Source organism: Bos indicus, chromosome 19 (genome assembly GCF_029378745.1).
Source record: "Bos indicus isolate NIAB-ARS_2022 breed Sahiwal x Tharparkar chromosome 19, NIAB-ARS_B.indTharparkar_mat_pri_1.0, whole genome shotgun sequence".
Lineage (NCBI taxonomy): Eukaryota > Metazoa > Chordata > Mammalia > Artiodactyla > Bovidae > Bos > Bos indicus.
In genome coordinates, this window is record NC_091778.1 from 12,199,999 (window position 1) to 12,216,185 (window position 16,187).

Consider the following 16,187-nt stretch of genomic DNA (forward strand, 5'->3'; position numbering starts at 1 on the left):
TGGATCTTCCCGACCCAGAAATTGAACTAGGGTCTCCTGCATTGCAGGCGGATTCTTTACCAACTGAGCTATGAGGGAAGCCCATTGTACAGGACGTGGTGATCGAAACCATCACCAAGAAAAAGAAATGCAAAGAGGCCAAATGGTTGGCTGAGAAGGCCTTACATATACCTGAGAAAAGAAGAGAAGCAAAAGGCAAAGGAGAAAGGGAAAGATATATCCATCTGAATGCAGAGTTCCGAAGAACATCAAAGAGCGATAAGAAAGCCTTCCTAAGTGATCAGAAACAGAAAAGCAATAGAATGGGAAAGACTAGAGATCTCATCAAGCAAATTAGAGATACCAAGGGAACATTTCATGCAAAAATCGGCACAATAAAGGATAGAAATGCTATGGACCTAACAGAAGCAGAAGATACTAAGAAGAGGTAGCAAGAATACACAGAAGAGCTATACAAAAAAGATCTTAAGACTCATATAACCACCATGGTGTGATCACTCACCTAGAGCCAGACATCCTGGAATGTGAAGTCAAGTGGGCCTTAGGAAGCATTACTATGAACAAAGCTAGTGGAGGTGATAGAATTCCAGCTGAGCTATTTCAAATCCTAAAATATGATGCTGTGAAAGTGCTGCACTCAATATGCCATTAAATTTTGAAAACTCAGCAGTGGCCACAGGACTGGAAAAGGTCAGTATTCATTCCAATCCCAAAGAAAGGCAATGCCAAGGAATGTTCAAATACCGCACAATTGCACTCTTCTCACATGCTAGCAAAGTAATGATCAAAATTCTCCAAGGTAGGTTTCAACAGTATGTGGACAGAGAACTTCCAGATGTTCAAGCTGATTTAGACAAGGCAGAAGAACCAGAGATCAAATTGCCAGCATCCATTGGATCATAGAAAAAGCAAGGGAATTCTTTAAAAAACCTCTACTTCTGCTTTATTGACTATGTCAAAGCCTTTGACTGTGTGGATCACAACAAACTGCAGAAAATTCTTCAAGAGATGGGAATACCAGACCACATTACCTGCCTCCTGAGAAATCTATATGCAGGTCAAGAAGCAACAGCTAGAACCGGACATGGAACAATGGACTGGTTCCAAATTGGGAAAGAAGTACGTCAAGACTGTATATTGTCACCCTGTTTATTTAACTTATATGCAGAGTACATCATGTGAAATGCCAGGCTGGATGAAAAACACAAGCTGAAATCAAGACTGGCTGGAGAAATATCAATAACCTCAGATATGCAGATGTCTCCACACTTATGGCAGAAAGCGGAGAGGAACTAAAGAGCCTCTTGATGAAATTGAAAGAGGAGAGTGAAAAAGTGGCTTAAAACTCAGCATTCAAAAAATGAAGATCATGGCAATCAGTCCCATCACTTCAGGGCAATAGATGGGAAAACAATGGAAGCAGTGGCAGACTTTATTTTTGGGGGCTCCAAAATCACTGCAGATGGTGACTGCAGCCATGAAATTAAAAGACACATGCTCCTTTTAAGAAAAGCTATGACAAACCTAGACAGCATATTAAAAAGCAGACATTTTTTGCTGACAAGGGTCCATCTAGTCAAAGCTATGGTTTTTCCAGTGTCATGTATGGATGTGAGAGTTGGACCATGAAGAAAGCTGAGTGTCGAAGATATGATGCTTTTGAAATAAGGTGCTGGAGAAGACTATTGAGAGTTCCTTGCACTGCAAAGAAATCCGACCAGTCAATCCTAAAGGAAATCAGTCCTGAATATTCTTTGGAAGGACTGATGCAGAAGCTGAAACTCCAATACTTTAGCCATGTGATGTGAAGAGCTGACTCACTGGAAAAGACCCTGATGCTGGGAAAGATTGAAGGTGGGAGGAGAAGGAGGTGACAGAGGATGAGATGGTTGGATGGCATCACTGACTCAATGGACATGAGTTTGAGTAAGCTCTTGGAGTTGGTGATGGACAGGGAAGCCCGGAGTGCTGTAGTACAGGGGGTTGCAAAGAATCGGACACGACTGACTGTGAACTGAACTGAACTGAACTGAGGGAGGTGAATAGTTGACTGAACACACTTCTAGCCTAAACAAAATCAGGGTTCTGAATGGAATTTGTATCACAGCTATCAGTTTCTGCCAGAAGAAATAGGTTTATTTTCTTCCAAATATATACTCAATTATTCCAGCACCGTATAATATGTAAAACCATCTCGATTCTTTGATAAGATTCTCCTATATAGTTTAATCAATTTTGGACTCTCCATACTTTCTACTGATCTATTTTTCTATTCCTATGCCAATAATATACTGTTTTATTTACTATGGCTTCATTTTAAGTTGAATTGTGATAAGACGTATCTCCCTTCACTGGTGTTCTTTACCAAATACTCTTGATTAGTCTCATGTATTCTTCCACATGAATGTTAGTGTTATTGTCCAGTAAAATCAATATATCAATCAGTACATTATTGATGTAAAGTCAGTATATTCTGACTGGATTTGTATGCATATGTTAGTTAAAAATAAATATATTCTGGTTCAGTTACTAATTTGGGAATAATTGACATCTTTATGATTTTAATCCTTATTCAAGAAGATGATATATCTTTTTTTAAGTAGTATTTTCACGTCATTTTGAAAGGTCTAAGTTTTTATTTTTATGCAGCCAAAATGTATAAAATTTTTTTCTTTATACAATCTGAATTTGGTAACACATGCTTGAAAAGGCCTTTTCCACTCCAAGATTATAAAAATATTCATCCATGTTCCCCTCAGTATTTTTATGCTTTCATATTTTATCTTTAAATTTTGATACATATGGACTTTATTTTGGCATAAAGTAATGATTCAGCTTTAAAAAAGTCTAACCAGTTGTCTCATTACATTTATTGAATAAGTCATCTTTCTCCCACTGATCTGGAATGCTAACTTTTATCATATACTGAATTCAGTGTGTATTTGGGTCCAGATTTCTTTTTGACATTTGTCCTGTTTCTATTCTAATACAGTAAATATTCAGCCTCTTTAGAGAGCTGGGTGATTTCACCAAGATGATTAACCTTTAATTCCCTGTGAAATCAGTGTTTTTCTTCCAGCAAAGATGATTTCTCCTGTGTTTGAATTTGGCAGAGAAGCCGCTTGTCCTTTCCCCAGGGACAGCAGCTAGTCTTCATTACCTTAGAGTAGGGATGAGCATCTATATTAGAGGACACATATGAGTTCTGAGGTATTTTAATGTTATTAATTCAGAAACCAAGGATGCCTGGGTCCCCTTGTCCCTTTGGTGTCCCAGACTGAGGAACTTTAGGGAGCTACATGCAAGGATGAGAATATAATAACTTTCTCTATGGAGATATGTCAGCTATTTCTTCTTTCTCCAAAACTAGTTGTTTCGGAGGAGACCCAAAGAAACTTCAGTAAGAGGCAGAAGAAAATAGAGACCTGAGTCATGAAGAAGATGCAGATAAGGCCCAGTCAATGCCTTGAATTCTGACCAGTCATGTTAACCACTCCTCCTAAGAGCTTATGGGCCCAGAAAGGTCTTTTGGGGTCAGTAGCATGAGGAGATGGAGCAGAAGTGTTCCCTTCCCCTGAAATCTGCAAAAGTAAAGCATATACCTCCAGTGTAACCAAAATGTCCCAGAATTGAAAAGTTAAGATGAGGTTGGTAGTAGTTGTGGTGGGAGCCAGTGTGCCCTTAGTCTTTTTGTGTTCTCAATCTATGCATTTTCACAACTTTTACAAAGCCCAGTGCCTTAGAATTTCTCATTAAAAACTTCAAGAATTACCTTTAGGGTAATTGACCTCCTAGTTGAGGGTATCTTCCACAGTCTCTCTGAAAATATTATTACTTCAGGATCTATTTTGAGGTAGTTTTTGATGACATAATTCTAGGTTGACAGTTATTTTCTTCTCAGACCTTAAAGACATTATTCCACTGTCTTCTGGCTTCTATTATTGCCATTGAGAAATGTCCTGTTATTGCTGTATTTTTCTCTAGCTGATTTAGGATCTTTTTCTTACCTTTGTTTTTTTTTTTTTCTTACCTTTGGTTTTACAATGATGTGTCTTGGCATGGATTTCTTTTTATTTAGAGTGGGATTCATTTAGTTTCTTCAAAGTCAGGATTTGAATTTCATCAATTCTAGAAGATTCTCAGTCATAATTTTTTGAACATGACCTCTCCTCTGTTCTGTCCATTTTCCCCTTCTGGTGCCAGATGCACATTGGACCTTTGCACTTTATCATCTATGACCCATAATTTCTCTTTCATCTTTCCATTTCTTTGTCTCTATGGTATATTTGGGGCTTCCCTGGTGGCTCAGTTGGTAAAGAATCTGCCAGCAATGCAGGAGACTTGTGTTTGATCCTTGGGTTGGGAAGATCCCCTGAAGAAGGAAACGGCAACCCACTCCAGTATTCTTGCCTGGGAAATCCCATGGACAAAGGAGCCTGGTGGGTTACAGCCCATGGGGGTTGCAAGAGTCAGACATAACTTAGCAACTAAACCACAACCACCACCACAATGGTATATTCTAGGTAACTTCCTTGGGACTGTCTTATAGATCACTAATTATTCAGCTGTTCAATCTTTCCATTGATTTTATACTTTTAAATATTATATTTTTGTTTCAAAAATTCTGTTTGGTTTTCTAATCACCACCCACTCTCATGCTGTTTTTTTTTCTTTTTTTGACTGTGCAGCAGGATTTCAATTCCTTGATCAGAGATTGAACCCAGGCCTTGGCAGTGAAAACACCAAATCCTAACCAGTAGATCACCAGGGAACTCCCATTGTCAGGCTATTCTAATCTTTTTTTTTTTTTTCTAATTTTATTTTATTTTTAAACTTTACATAATTGTATTAGTTTTGCCAAATATCAAAATGAATCCGCCACAGGTATACATGTGTTCCCCATCCCGAACCCTCCTCCCTCCTCCCTCCCCATACCATCCCTCTGGGTCCTCCCAGTGCACCAGCCCCAAGCATCCAGCATCGTGCATCGAACCTGGACTGGCAACTCGTTTCCTACATGATATTTTACATGTTTCATTGCCATTCTCCCAAATCTTCCCACCCTCTCCCTCTCCCACAGAGTCCATAAGACTGTTCTATACATCAGTGTCTCTTTTGCTGTCTCATACACAGGGTTATTGTTACCATCTTTCTAAATTCCATATATATGCGTTAGTATACTGTATTTATGTTTTTCCTTCTGGCTTACTTCACTCTGTATAATAGGCTCCAGTTTCATCCACCTCATTAGAACTGATTCAAATGTATTCTTTTTAATGGCTGAGTAATACTCCATTGTGTATATGTACCACAGCTTTCTTATCCATTCATCTGCTGATGGACATCTAGGTTGCTTCCATGTCTTGGCTATTATAAACAGTGCTGCGATGAACATTGGGGTACACGTGTCTCTTTCCCTTCTGGTTTCCTCAGTGTGTATGCCCAGCAGTGGGGTTGCTGGATCATAAGGCAGTTCTATTTCCAGTTTTTTAAGAAATCTCCACACTGTTCTCCATAGTGGCTGTACTAGTTTGCATTCCCACCAACAGTGTAAGAGGGTTCCCTTTTCTCCACACCCTCTCCAGCATTTATTATTTGTAGACTTTTGGATCGCAGCCATTCTGACTGGTGTGAAATGGTACCTCATAGTGGTTTTGATTTGCATTTCTCTGATAATGAGTGATGTTGAGCATCTTTTCATGTGTTTGTTAGCCATCTGTATGTCTTCTTTGGAGAAATGTCTATTTAGTTCTTTGGCCCATTTTTTGATTGGGTCGTTTATTTTTCTGGAGTTGAGCTGTAGGAGTTGCTTGTATATTTTTGAGATTAGTTGTTTGTCAGTTGCTTCATTTGCTATTATTTTCTCCCATTCTGAAGGCTGTCTTTTCACCTTGCTAATAGTTTCCTTTGATGTGCAGAAGCTTTTAAGGTTAATTAGGTCCCATGTGTTTATTTTTGCTTTTATTTCCAATATTCTGGGAGGTGGGTCATAGAGGATCCTGCTGTGATGTATGTCGGAGAGTGTTTTGCCTATGTTCTCCTCTAGGAGTTTTATAGTTTCTGGTCTTACGTTTAGATCTTTAATCCATTTTGAGTTTATTTTTGTGTATGGTGTTAGAAAGTGGTCCAGTTTCATTCTTTTACAAGTGGTTGACCAGATTTCCCAGCACCACTTGTTAAAGAGATTGTCTTTAATCCATTGTATATTCTTGCCTCCTTTAGGCTATTCTAATCTTGAAGTTCCCCAAATGTTGACAGTAGTTAAAGTTGGTTGATGGGTATGCGGAGGATTCACTATGCTTTTTTAAATCTACTTTTGATATGTTAAATAATTTCCATGATGTTTAAAAATTGGAGAGGAAGTGTATGTCATCAAACTTGCAAAGGTTGGAGATAACTGATTAATAGGTCACATAAAACCATGGAAATTTACATTGGAACTTGGAGAAGACAGAACTGTGGGACATGGAACTTTTCTTGGAATACCGTGTCAGATTCTGAGTGGATAGAGGACAGCAGGAAGGGGGGCTGTGATATGTTGTTCATTGTTGTTCAGTTGCCAAGTCATGTCCAACTCTTTGCAACCCCAAGGACAGCAGCACGCCAGACTTCCCTGTCCCTCACCATCTCCCGGAGTTTGCACAAGTTCATGTCCATTGAATCAGTGATGCCATCCAACCATCTCTGTTGCCCTCTCCTCCTTCTGCCTTCAATCTTTCCCAGCATCAGGGTCTTTTCCAATGAGTCAGTTCTTTACATCAGGTGGCCAAAGTATTGGAGCTTCAGCTTTAGCATCAGTCCTTCCAATGAATATTCAGGGTTAACTTCCTTTAGGATTGATTGGTTTGATCTCCTTCCTGTCCAAGGGACTCTCAAGAGTCTTCTCCATACCACAGTTTGAAAACATCAATTCTTCGGCACGTTGCCTTCTTTATGGTCCAACTCTCACATCCATACATGACTACTGGAAAGACCATAGCCTTGACTATACAGACTTTTGTTGGCAAAGTGATGTCTCTGCTTTTTAACGCACTGTCTAGGTTTGTCATAGTTTTCCTTCCAAGAAGCAATCGTCGTCTAAGTTCATGACTGCAGTCACCATCCGCAGTGATTTTAGAGCCCAAGAAGAGGAAATCTGTCCCTGATATGTGGGATATGTGATTTGTGGGTCTATTCAATTTTCTACAGGGCCTAGAATCAGATAATCACCTCATATACTATAATACGTACCTTTGAACGTCATGAGTTTGCTGGTGTTTTTAGTTTCAGGGATTTTGGAAAGGTGTAACACTGGCTTCTGCCGGGTTAGTATAACTGCTCCATTCTGGCTAATCTAGTATAGTTAATCTGACCTCATGATTTAACTGGTATCCGCAGCCAATGTATGCCCTGCCTGAGATTGACTAAGATAAAGAAGGTAAGAGGCAATGAGGAAAATAATAGTTCAGACTTCTTTTCTTAGGTAACACAATTCTCTCTTCCCACCTTCTCTCCTGTCATGAAACTTTGAAGAAAATTTTTAATTAAAAAAATTTAGAGTAGTAGTAGAGCCTCGCATTCAAAGATCTTCCATACACAAGGCAAGGCCTAAAATATGTCCTTGGAATCACCAAGGTTTCTCTTGCAAACATTTTAACAACGTTTCTCTGTTTTAAAATATGTGGTTACGTATGTCATGTTATTAGATCTTTACAGCAACCCTCTTGGGTGAGGCATTTATTACTAAGTCATTTTATAAAAGGAGAAAAAAACAGTCCCTTTTGCTTTACTTTAGTAAATTCAGGTTCCTCAGTTTGACATCTCATTCCTGGCACATAGTGGGGGCCCTCAATAAATACTTGTTGGATAAGTGTCATATAAAATATTGTTGGATTTATGAGATTTTTTATTTTATATACAGTTCCAAAAAATGAAATTCTCTTTTGGCGTTGGCATCCTCAAATATAGTCTTTTTGAGTAGTCTTTGCAATGATTTAAACAAGGAAATTTTTATTTGGAAAAACTGAGTTAGAACTGGTTCCTTGAGCTGTTGTCCACCCTCCAAAAGTGTATAGTCAGGCTATCATATATAATTGACAACTTAATTAGCTACAGCTTTTCATTAAGGTATGATAATAAAATCATAGTGAAAAATTTAGAAGTTTTTAGGAAAAAAACTCAAGTTATTAACATTTGAACTGGGGCAAATAATAACGTCATTACTTTAGAATAAAATTTGGCATATGAAAAGTTTGATAATGAATTGTAGTAGGATTAATCACACTCTTCAGCATTTGCTGAGTGATACTTGAAGCTATTATAAATGGGAAATAAATTATAATTGTATTGCTGCTGAGATTACTATCTTTCTCAGAAATCTAGAACATTACAGCAGAGACACACATGAGGGCACTCTAATCAGCCAGAAGCTGGGAATGCATAAGTATTTGTTACCACGAATGAGAATTTAAAGAAGTCAAAACCGCTACTACTTTTCAGATGGAAAAACGAATGCACAAAGACATTGTGAGTCTATGTACCCTATTCTTAGAGTAAATAAATTGAGTATTCAGTTTTTTTAAAAAGATTGTACAGCAGTCCTTTGTCACTGAATTTATGCTAGAGAATTTTGACTCTTACCTTGGCAATACTTTATTTAAAATCTTTACCCATGGCATGATATAATTTATCTGTGAGATGTAACAGTTAAAATATTTATTTCTGTGAATTTTTGTTCCACAAAATGTTAGTTGTGCTTTTTTTTTATGGGTTAAAGCTCAACTGATTTCTTTGGTTACAATCCTTAGTCTTTTCCCCATCTCTGATATGTTCCTAGATTGTTCTTTGGCTTTCATATAAATATAAAAGCTAGAGGAATTGCTGTAGTAGTTAATAGAACATAAAAGAGACAGCATAGAAAGTTGCCTCTTTTGGAAGATCAGTGACTTTCACTGTAGAGACACAGCAGGCACAAGGTGCCCTCTCAGTGAGAGAGCTGAAAGAACAAATATTATGATCCCACCTTCCTTCCCACCCTGATTTCCTGCCTCGGTTCGCTGTTGGCCAAACTCAACCAAAGCCTGAGAACCCTTTTGATGTGGTCTGTTAGATCAGCCTCTTTGGGCAGAGCGCATAATGGAGAAGGATGGAGAGTGAATCTGGAAGGATAAATGGAAGATATATGTCAGCTTTAACAGCATCATCTTTTAGGATTTGAAATAGCTCAACTAGAATTCCATCGCCTCCACTAGCTTTGCTCACAGTGATGCTTCCTAAGGCCCACTTGACTTTGCATTCCAGGATGTCTGGCTGTAGTTCAGTGATCACACCATCATGGTTATCTGGGTCATGAAGATCTTTTTATATTTCTGTGTATTCTTGCCACCTCTTCTTAATCTCTTCTGCTTCTGTTAGGTCCATAGCGTTTCTGTCCTTTATTGTGCCCATGAAATGTTCCCTTGGTATCTAATTTGCTTGAAGAGATCTCGAGTCTTTCCCATTCTATTGTTTTCCTCTATGTCTTTGCAGTGATCACTTAGGAAGGCTTTCTTATCTCTCCTTGCTATTCTTTGGAACTCTGCATTAAAATAGGTATAGCCTTCCTTTTCTTGTTTGCCTTTAGCTTCTCTTCTTTTCTCAGCTATTTGTAAGGCCTCCTCAGACAGCCATTTTGCCTTTTTGCATTTCTTTTCCTTGGGGATGGTCTTGATCACTGCCTCCTGTACAATGTCATGAACCTCTGTCCATAGTTCTTCAGATACTTTATCAGATCTAATCCCTTGAATCTATTTCTCACTTCCACTGTCTAATCATTAAGGGATTTGATTTAGATCATACCTGAATAATCTAGTGGTTTTCCCTACTTTGTTCAATTTAAGTCTGATTTTGGCAATAAGGAGTTCATGATCTGAATAGTGAGCTCCCAGTCTTGTTTTTGCTGACTGTACAGAGCTACTCCATCGTTGACTGCAAAGAATATAATCAGTCTGATTTTGGTGTTGACCATCTGGTGATGTCCATGTGTAGAGTCATCTCTTGTGTTGTTGAAAGAGGGTGTTTGCTATGACCAGTGCGTTCTCTTGGCAAAACTCTGTTAGCCTTTGCCCTGCTTCATTTTGTACTCCAAGGCCAAACTTGCCTGTTACTCTAGGTATCTCTTGACTTTCTACTTTTGCATTCGAGTTCCTTATGATGAAAAGGACATCTTTTTTTGGTGTTAGTTCTAGAAGGTATTGTAGGTCTTCATAGAACCATTCAACTTCAGCTTCTTCAGCATTACTGGTCAGGGCATGGACTTGGATTACTGTGATATTAAATGGTTTGCCCTGGAAACCAACAGAGATCATTCTGTCATTTTTGAGATTGCACCCAAGTACTGCATTTTGGACTCTTTTATTGACTCTGAGGGCTACTCCATTTCTTTTAAGAAATTGATGTATGATAAAACCAATACAATATTGTAAAGTAATTAACCTCCAATTAAAATAAATAAATTTATATTAAAAAAAAAAAAGAAATTCTTGCCCACAGTAGTGGATATAATGGTCATCTGAGTTAAATTCGCCCATTCCAGTCCATCTTAGTTTACTGATTCCTAAAATGTCAGTGTTCACTCTTGCCATCTCCTGTTTGACCATTTCCAATTTACCTTGATTCATGGACCTAACATTTCAGGTTCCTATGTAATATTGTTCTTTACAGCATTAGACTTTACTTCCATCACCAGTCACATCCACAACTGGATGTTGTTTTTGCTTTGGCTCCACCTCTTCATGCTTTCTGGTGTTATTTCTCCACTCTTCTCCAGTAACGTATTGGGCATCTACTGACCTGGGGAGTTCATCTTTCAGTGTCATATCTTTTTGCCTTTTCACACTGTTCATGTGGTTCTCAAGGAAAGAATACTGAAGTGGTTTGCCATTCCCTTCTCCAGTGGACTACATTTTGTCAGAACTCTCCACCATGACCCGTCCATCTTGGGTGGCCCTACACAGCATGGCTTGTAGTTTCTTTGAGTTAGACAAGGCTGTGGTCCATATGGTCAGTTTGATTAGTAGTTACATATGGATGTGAGAGTTGGATGTGTGGAGAGTTGGCTGTGTGGAGAATAGGATGTGTGGAGAGTAGGCAAGTATGGATGTGAGAGTCATGTATGGATGTTTCCAGTAGTCATGTATTGATATGAGAGTTGGACTATAAAGAAAGCTGAGCACCAAAGAACTGATGCTTTTGAACTGTGGTGTTGGAGAAGACTCTTGAGAGTCCCTTGGACTGCAAGAAGGTCCAACCAGTCCATCCTAAAGGAGATCAGTCCTGAATATTCATTGGAAGGACTGATGCTGAAGCTGAAACTTCAATACTTTGGCCACCTGATGTGAAGAGCTGACTCATTTGAAAAGACCCTGATGCTGGGCAAGATTGAAGGTAGGAGGAGAAGGGGACCACAAAGGATAAGATGGTTGGAAGGCATCACTGATTCAATGGACGTGAGTTTGAGCAAGCTCCAGGAGTTGGTGATGGACAGGGAAGCCTGGTGTGCTGCAATCCATGGGGTTGCAAAGAGTCAGACATGACTGAGCAACTGAACTGAACTGATGTCAACTGCTGTATTTATAGCACCTAGAACATTGTGAGACATAATTTTTTGACATATAAAATCAAGGTTTTTTTAAAAAAAATTTATTGGCGTATAGCTGGTTTACAATGTTGTGTTAGTTTCAGGTACATAGCAAAGTGAATCAGTTATACATATATCCATATATATCCATTCTTTTTTTAGATTCTTTTTCCATGTAGACCATTAAAGAGTATTGAATAGAGTTCCATATGCCATACGTATGTTCTTCTTAGTTATCTGTTTTATATATAGCAGTGTATATATGTCAATACCAATCTCCCAATTTATCCCTCCCCACTTAATGTAACAGCTTTATTAAGTATAAGTCATGTATCAAACAACGGACCCATTTAAAGTGTATAATTCAATGGGTTTTAGTATAATCACATTATTAAGAGCTGTGCAACTGTTATCATAATTAATTTTAGAACATTTCCCCACCCTCAGGAGGAAACCCCATGTCCATTACTTGCCACTCCCATTTTGTCCGTACTCTGGCCCTGGGAAACCACTAATCTACTTTCTTTTTTTTTTTTTTTGGAGCCCGGCCCGCGAGGAGCGTGTCTTGGCCTTTGCACGAGCCTTGCCTCCTTGCTTGCCACGACCAGACATGATGAGAGTATAAACTCACCAACATAAAATATCACTAATCTACTTTCTATCTCTATCAGTTCAGTTCAGTTAAGTCGCTCAGTTGTGTCCGACTCTTTGTGACCCCATGAATTGCAGCACGCCAGGCCTCCCTGTCCATCACCAACTCCTGGAGTTCACTCAGACTCACGTCCATCGAGTCAGTGATGCCATCCAGCCATCTCATCCTCTGTCGTCCCCTTTTCCTCCTGCCCCCAATCCCTCCCAGCATCAGAGTCTTTTCCAATGAGTCAACTCTTCACATGAGGTGGCCAAAGTATTGGAATTTCAGCTTTAGCATCATTCCTTCCAAAGAACACCCAGGACTGATCTCCTTTAGAATGGACTGGTTGGATCTCCTTGCAGTCCTATAGGATTTGCCTATTCTGGACATTTCGTATAAATAGAATCTTAAAATGGATAATCTTTTTTTTATAGAGGAAATAAAATCTTTTTAAAAAATTAATTTTGATTAGAGGATAATTACTTTACAGTATTGTGATGGTTTTAATCTTTTATGACTGGTTTCTTTGGCTTGGCATGTTTTCAGGGTTCATCCATGTTGTAGCATGTATCAATATTTCATCCCTTTTTATTGTTCAATAATATTACATTATGTGGATATATTGCATTTTATGTATTCAGTCATCAGATGATGGGTAATTGAATTGTTTCTGCTTTTTGGCTACTATGAATAATGCTGCTATGAACATTTGTTTTTAAGTTTTTTGTGGACATGTTTTCATTTCTCTTGGAAATATGCCTAGAAGTGGAATTGATGGATCATATGGTGACTATTGGGGCTTCCCAGGTGGTGCTAGAGGTAAAGAACCTGCCTGCAAGTGCAGGAGAAGTAAGAGACATGGGTTCAATCCCTGGGTTCAGAAGAGCCCCTGAAAGAGAGCATGGCAGCCCACTCCACTATTCTTGCCTGAAGAATCCCAGGGACAGACGAGCTGGGCAGGCTATAGTCCATGGGATTGCAGAGAGTCAGACATGACCAAAGCGACTTAGTTCGCATGGTAACTATACATTTAACATTTTGAGGAACCGCCAGACTGTTTTCAAAGCGAATGTACCATTTTACATTCCCACCAGCAATGTATTAGGGTTCCAGTTTCCCCACACATCTCCAACACTTATTATTGTCTTTTCTGTTATAGCTGTCCTAATGAATGTGAAGTGGTATCTTATTGTGGTTTTGACTTATATTTGCCTGATGGTCAGTGATATTGAGTATCTTTTCATGTGCTTTAGGCCATTTGTATATTTTCTTTGAAGAAATGTTTATTCAGTTCTTTTGCTTATTCTTATACAGCGTTATTTTTTTCTTTTTAAAATCAACTTTTAGGTGTTCTTTATATAATCTAGATACAAATCCATTATAAATATATGATTTAAAAGTATTTTCCCCATATTTTTGTGAGTTGTCACAAAAGTTTTTAATTTTTATAAAGTCCAATTTATCTGTTTTTCCTTTTGTCTCTTGTGTTTTGATATCATATCTAAGAAGATTTTGCCTAACCTAAGAGCACAAAGATTTACTCCTTTATCTGTTTGGGCTGCTGTAACAAAAATATCATAAAAACAAGAGAAACTTCTACGTGGCTGATAACAACAGAAATTTATTTCTCATTCTTCTATAGTCTGTGAAGGCCAAGATCAAGATGCTGGCAAATTTGTTATCTGATGGGGACCTGTTTCCTGGTTCACAGACTGCTGTCTCTCACTGTATCCTCAGGTGGCAGAAAGGGCAAGGGAGCTGTCTGGGGTCTCATAAGGGCACTAATCCCATTTATGAGGGCTTCACCTTCATCACCTGGTCACTTCCCAGAGGTTCACTTCTAAATACCACTTTGGATATTGAGATTTGGTATATGAATTTCGAGGGATACAAACATTGTCTATTACAGTTTTCTTTTGTGAATTTTACAGTTTCAACTGTCATGAGTAAATTTTGCACCTAGAAATTTTAATAAATATTGCTGAATAAATAACATTGTTGCATTTAAACTACTCTTTATAGCCACTGTTGGTGAGGATATCTGAGAAATGAAAACTCTAACACAGTATCTTTGAGAATGTAAGTTATGATAACCTTTTTGGAGAACTGTTTGACAGTATGTGTAAGTTTCTAGTGCATATACCCTCTGATCCAGTAATTTCACTTCTAAGAATTTATCTTACAAATATATGGTAGAGGTGCTGTTAATCAGTTCCACTTAACTTTAACAGCTCACCAGAATAATCAACACTGTAGTTCTGTCTTGAAAGTACACACTAACACTAATTAAGTGTACACTAATTCCCATCCTAAAGCCCACAGTCCACTGAACTCTACGCTGAAAAAAAGCTGAAGTGGGAAATTGTCAACCTTATGTTTTGGCAATGGTTTATGCAAGACACATGATATACAATTATACGTGATCAGTGAAACTCATTCTCCAAATAAAAGACCCTGACAATAGACAATTTGACAAATAGTCAAAATATTAGAGAAGAACATATTTACTATGTGTCTTAAGTTAATATAAAGCTTCTGAAACATTTTGCATCAATTTTTACATTTTCCTTGAATTGATTAAGCAACCACTGGTCCCAATAGGGTTAGATGAGATGGCTTCTACTCTACTTATTCAAGAATATTCATTGTAGCATTACATAAAACAGCAAAAATTTGGAAATAACCAAATGTCCCACCACAGGGGGTTGGCCAAATAAATTATGAAACACTTATGTAATGAAATGCTAAGTGACTGTAAAACATGATGTAGATATATTTATACTGACATCAACAGATGTTTAACATACATTAAGTGAAAGAAAGGAAATTATTAAGCAGAATGTATAATAATCTTATTTTTATTAAAATAACTAAAAAAACTGTTCCTGCAATAAAGCCACACATATATGATAAGGAAAGAAGGTTAAATTATGACTACTTTCCATTGCTACTCCTGCCCTTCTTATTTTTCTAAGAAAGAAAGGTCCTTGATTTACTTGACTAATTACCTAATAATGGGATCAGTTTGACTGCAAACTAGAAAAGCCTGCAGACTACTCTACTTGAGAAAAGAAAAGGGAAACATGAAAGACAGGGAAGAGCAAGGAGGTTTATGAAAAGGTGACTATGAATTGGGAGGAAGAGACCATGTGAGAGAGAGAAAGCAGTTTTGTGAAGTGGAGGAAAAATAAAATGAACACTTTGGAAATTTTGTAATATAATTTTCATGTTATTTCTTTTCTGAACGGTGCAATAAAGCTCTCTGTTGCTTACCAAGCTTTTGGAGTTGGTGTTGTGTTTTTTAAACCTAGATACTGATTTCAAATATGGATAGAAAAAAATATCAGAAAAAATTATACCATATCACTGGTAGTGATAATCTCTGGGGAGATAATTTTGTGGGGGAACTTTCATTTTCTTTGTTGGATGTTTCTTTAAGTGTGAATGTTCTGTAATGAGCATGCATTCCCTTAGTTAAAAGGAAGCAAAATATAAAACTGTGGGGTTTGTTCCCTTATCTCAGGGCAAAAGGTGAAAGTAGTGAAATAAAAATGACTTAATTCTATCCAGGGTTTTTAGATCAAAGCTTTCCCACTGATACTATTAAAACAACCAGCTGCCTTTATTTTTTATTTTTTGATTGAGGTATAGTTGATTTACAATGTTATATGTATCAAGTATACAGCATGCTGCTGCTGCTGCTAAGTCGCTTCAGTCGTGTCCGACTCTGTGCAACCCCATAGACGGCAGCCCACTAGGCTCCTCCATCCCTGGGATTCTCCAGGCAAGAACACTGGAGTGGGTTGCCATTTCCTTCTCCAATGCATGAAAGTGAAAAGTGAAAATTGAAAGTGAAGTCGCTCGGTCGTGTCCAACTCTTAGCGACCCTATGGACTGCAGCCCACCAGGCTCCTCCATCCATGGGATTTTCCAGGCAAGAGTACTGGAGTGGGGTGC

At 38.2% G+C, this 16,187-nt stretch overlaps 1 long non-coding RNA gene across 1 annotated transcript in view; it reads left to right on the top strand.

Moving 5' to 3' along the window:
- The window catches only part of LOC139177503 (uncharacterized), a 47,965-nt gene extending 32,459 nt beyond the window's left edge, over positions 1 to 15,506 (top strand). The window contains exon 4 of the long non-coding RNA XR_011561914.1: positions 13,873 to 15,506. This is a non-coding gene — a long non-coding RNA (uncharacterized lncRNA). The remainder of the gene's footprint in view (positions 1 to 13,872) is intronic.
- The last annotated feature ends 681 nt before the right edge of the window (positions 15,507 to 16,187 follow it).